At 33.3% G+C, this 5,388-nt stretch overlaps 1 pseudogene; it reads left to right on the forward strand.

The window, feature by feature from the left end:
- The first annotated feature begins 1,632 nt into the window (after positions 1-1,632).
- On the forward strand, positions 1,633-4,331 carry LOC146723602 (proteasome activator complex subunit 4B-like; annotated as a pseudogene).
- Positions 4,332-5,388: the final 1,057 nt, after the last annotated feature.

Genomic DNA, 5,388 nt, shown 5'->3' on the forward strand with positions numbered 1-5,388 from the left:
TACTATTTTTTTATATTACATAATGCTTGTTTTATTAAAACATAATAAAATTTGATTTTTTAAATTACTTCCAATAATGAAAGTAATGGAATAAAATTTCATAAGGGGGATCATATAACGTTCAAAAATTTAAATGTACAAAACTTGTCACCAAAACCAAAATTTTGGACCCAAATTTTTAATCACAAAATTTTTGGGTGGGCCCCTTTAAATTTTTTACTACTGAAGTAATGGAATAGAAATTGGGGAAACATTTGAAAATTTAAAATTTTTGCGACTTTTCTGCTTGTTTGAGTATTTTTAAAAAGATTTTTTTTTAAAAAAGCTTTTTGTATATAGTCTTTTGTAAAAAATATGTAGGGTTTTAAATTAAAATCTTTATAACTTTGTATATTTGTTTTAAACCCCTTTTAAAACATTCCCTTCCTTTTTTTTTATGAGAAAATAAATTTTATTTGGGCAAAAAAATAAAATTTTTTTTAAATATGTTTTTTTTTTAATTTGGTTGGGGCCCCTGTTTTAAATGAATTTATATATTTATTTTTTTAAGTAAACTTTATTTTAAAAATTTTATTGTTAAGATCTGAGAATTGAAACATAAAGTTTTTTTGTTTTTGCAAATTATTTTTTTAGAAAGAACATATTTGAAAACCCAAATTCTCTTTTTTTTTTTCCGGGAAAAAAAAATTAAAATTAAAACCTGGTGAACTAGAACTTCCATGGAGCCCTTTTAATATGAAATATTATTTCCCTTTTAAAAAGAAAAATTTCGGGACTATATCGTAAAGCCTGCTTTGTTGAGAAATTCTTATTTTTTCGTGATTCGCGCCCTAAAGATTTATTTCCCTGTAAAAAATTTAAATTTTTTTTTCTAAAAGAGGCTTTTTTTTTAAAAACAGTGCATAACTAATTTCATATTTAACAATATTGGGTTTCAACATTAATTTTTACGCAAGAAATATTAGACGAGTTAAGCCAACATTTTGGGCCTTTTGACCAAAATGACAATGCGTACCAAATCCCTTTAGCCCCTGGAAAGCATTTTTACCATTGCAACTGCCACCTGAACTCATTCATCGGACACCATTTGGTTTGATGAATTTATGACCTTCTGGAAGGTATGCCACAATGCGGGCCCCTATGGGAGAAAACCCCCTGTTTTTTGCTTAAGGGCAAGATTGGCACTAACAATATTTGGGTACATCGACTGGGAGCCGCCTTTTCCCCTTTAATTTTTTTTCCAGATTTATACGCTGCTTAAACTTGCCAGTGGTATATAAGCAAACGCCCCCCCCCGCAAAGCATAAACTAGAAATGGGAAAATTTTAGCTCGTGGATATAGCAGTTTTGGTAAGAAATTTTTTGTGAATTAATTTTGTAAACAGTAAAAATACAGGGTGCACATGGGAAATTTCTGAACTAATCTACTGTCATTTTTTAATTGAGAAAATTGTGTTTGAAAAAAGGAAAGTTTTTTCAGTTTTTAATGGATATAAAAAAAGTTTTTTTCAATAGTTTTTTTGTAATAGTTTTTTTGAAAAAAATTGTCTTGGGGGGAAAAGTCAATAGCCCCAACTTCTTTTCCCCTCAAAATCCTATAATTTTTGTCTGAAACATTTTTTTTGCATTTTTTCAAGAGGTATTTTGTTGTGTAAGTTAAAATGATGACATCCTGTATATACACATACATATATTTCGTACAGGGAAATGGTTCAAGCGCACAGATGTACTTAGAAAAGTTTTTAAAAACAATAGAAACCTATTTTCATCCTGCCAATTTGGACGGTGGATGGGAAAGTTAAGGGAACTTCTTATCAAACTTCCATATCATTTTATCTCACGCTTACACAAGTATGTAGGTATTTAATATTTGTATTTTGAATGTAAAATATTTATATTATATTCTATATTTTTATTCTAATACATATCAGTTAGAATCCAACAAGTATAGCACTTTTATTAAATTAATTAATTAATTTGAATTATTTATTATCAAGATTATCTCAAGGAATATCTAATTAAACCTTGATTTCACGATTTCAGAGAAAGATACGCTAAACGAACATGGGAGACTCCAATTCCTAACATTATAAATTAACTGATAGCGATGTGGATGCCTTCGTCAAGAGTATGTTGCCCGTAGCTATGACAGCTATGTTCAGTAAACTCGGTGTGAACGACGCTTGCCACGCTTTGCAGTACCTTGCTACCATGAGACCGAATTTAGTGATACCAGATATGTTGGACAGAATGTATTCTACGTTTGATTCTTTGACTGAACCTCATAAACTTACAGCTTCAATGATCTGTATGGTAGCTGTTGCCAGACCGATGGTGCAAGGTCCTAGAAATATAAACACAGGTATAGGTTTTTTCTTTTAATTTTATTTTATATACAGAGTGTTCCTCAAAAATTTTTCACTTTTGATTGTACAATAAAATGTCTCAAACAAAAGTTGTTTGATTTGAAGGGGGAAGATGGCGCTGCTGACTTTTTTTTAAAGGGGCGCTTTTCAAGGTCATTTATGTTTTTTAAATTGAATCAATTTTTTTTTATAAATCAATTCCTCGCAATTTTCATAAAGAGTTATAGGAGTAAGATGATAAAAAAATTAATATTTTACGAGATATTTATAATTTTTGTAAAATTATTATATGTCAATTTAAGTATGAAATATTTTCTAAACTATTCATTTTTTGGCTGTCTTACTCTTATAACTTTTTTTATGCCGAAAATTACAAGGAATCAGTTTATTTATAAAAGTATGGTTTCCATTAAAAAAAACGTAAATGACCTTTAAATAACCTTGAGTCAATAACGCTATTCTGTCCCCCTTTAAATCAAATAATTTTGGTTTGAAGCAACTTGTACAATCAAAAATAAAAAGTTTGTAAAGGTGGTCGATGAAAATCACATCCTGTATATTTTTCTCATACGCATTTAATTAAATTTTTGCTTTTTGCAGACTACGCATTCTCCGAAGGGCCAATGCACGTATTGCCACTGTTGTTTTCATCTTTACCAGGGATCGATCCGAACGACATTACCAAATGCCTCGCCACCTTCCGCTTCATTTCCGTTTACGCCACACTGATCCCCATAGTGGACTCCTCTAGATCCACTGCGATGATGACGGAGGATGAGAGGATGATCTGCGAGGCGACTTCGCGTTTCGAGGACTTCGTGCTGCAATTTCTGGACCGGGTGTTTCTGTTCATCGACTCCAGCTCGTTGGAGAACGTGCGGTTGGAGAACCGCGGCGGTAATCTGAAAAGCAAGCTCGAATCGATCGCGGAGACCGCGCTTTCTGGCGTCTGCTCGACCCTGTTGATGAAGACCAGCGATGCGATCTTTCGAAGCGCCCTGCACAAGCTGCGCGCGTTCATGACAGAACGAATCCTCGAGACGAAAGTCGCCGGGCAACTCGCCGCCGTTGTCTGCAAGAGCTTCTCCCCGCTTTAACGGACGTGACACCCTGCACGCCCTAGTCCCGGTGCTCGCGCAGACGATCCTGCCGCTCGTTAGCGAGGAGGAGGACATGCTGAAGGAGGAGAACCTGGACCATCGCCTCCTACACGCTCTACTCATATTGTCCGCGATCGTCAACACTCCGGGCAGCAATCTGATACCGCACATGGACACTCTGATCAACGTTCTTGATCGCGTTCTGCTTCTAAGGTCGATGGATGGGAATAAATTGGCCTGTCATCTGCTCAAGTGCGTCCTCTGGTCGCTGTCGACCATTGCTCCCTGCGAGTACAGAGCCGGTAAGAGAGACTACAATGATCCCGATTATCCTTACATCAGGATTGGGGTCAGAGCGTGAACCTCGATGACTTCTGTATCAATGGTATATTCCTGGCGAAGAAGAGATCGCGACTGTACAACGAATATTCTTCAGATATTTATCAATGCAAATTGATAAGCTCAAGGGATACTGCCAAGATGCTAAATCATTAAGTAGGTCAGTTCATATAAAATGTATATCGATTCTTTTTATGTAAATTATGTTATGATATACACATAGATAAATGATTAACATATATGAATAATTGTAGGGAAGAATTGTTGGTCAGCTTAAATATCGTATGCTGCATCATTAGAGGTGCCGAATCTGTCCTACCAGTTTGGACGGAAACGCCACTTGAAGTAGTTAAATCTTCCTTAGACTTGAATGTACCTAAAGTGCCTAAGTATAGAATAAGTGGAGACGTTACAATGCCTGATGGTAGTAATGTTAGGCAATATCTCACTGGGATTATGAGTCAAGTCCAAAAACGATGCTTGAAAATTCAGAGGACAATACCAAGAGTTTCTATGTGTTAATACGGTGTGTTACATTTCATATACGTATACATACGAGTATATATAATTTTTTTCAAAATGCTTATACCATAGATTTTCTAAATTAAGCTTTTTCTCTTTATTACTTTTCCTCAAAAATATTATTTTAAATATTAGAAAGGATTCTGCACTATCCTTATCAAAATTGAATTTTGATGGATTGACTGATTTTTTCATATATTGTAGCTTTTGATCTGCTGAACAAAGAATGTAACAGCTTCAAAGCTAAATAATTAAGGTTATTGAGTTACAGCTAGTCAAACATCAAGGGAGCAAGCATACGTCATTTGATGTCGAATGATGTCATCAGATATTAAGTGATATCATTTTGACGTCAATGACGTCATTAGATATCAAAATGACATTATTTGATGTCGAAATGACATCATTAGATATCAAAGTGACATCATTTTGACGTTGATGACGTCATTAGATATCAAGTGACATCATTTTGATGTTGGAGGTCATAAATACTAAAACAGGGTGTCCAGGCGTCCTTGAAATCCTTGAAATGTTATGGAATTTTGTTTGTCCTTTAAAAATCCTGGTAATGTGCTTAAATTTTTCGTAAATCCTTGATTTTTTTACTTGTGAACATTCAGTTTCTTCGGATTGTCTTAATAATAAAAAAATTTTACTGGTGAAATTAGTCGTTTTACTTACGGAAATACTGTAAATCGAGTCATTTCATCAGTGAAACAAAATTTTTTCGCTAAAGTTTATAAATCGAGCCAAGTTTTATTATTATAAATATATAGATTTCATAAGGCTGTATCTATCTAAAAATATTTAGCTAAAAGAATCAGCTGAGATTATTCGAGTAAAAAATATTTCAGTTATCTTACTTCGTAAATAATACAATGTGCTATTTATTTACAGAATCCAAAAATGTGTTACAAATAAGTTATTTCTAGATTTTAAATATTCAAATATAAGAGAATATTTTATCGAATATTATAATGGGTATGTTTTATTTTATTAACGTGCAATTTATATCGACTTGGTTAAAAAAATAAAATACTTTATTCTTTGTACATATTGAT

The sequence above is a fragment of the Nylanderia fulva genome, unplaced genomic scaffold, assembly GCF_048542155.1.
Source record: "Nylanderia fulva isolate GAGA-0341 unplaced genomic scaffold, ASM4854215v1 Scaffold1821, whole genome shotgun sequence".
NCBI lineage: Eukaryota > Metazoa > Arthropoda > Insecta > Hymenoptera > Formicidae > Nylanderia > Nylanderia fulva.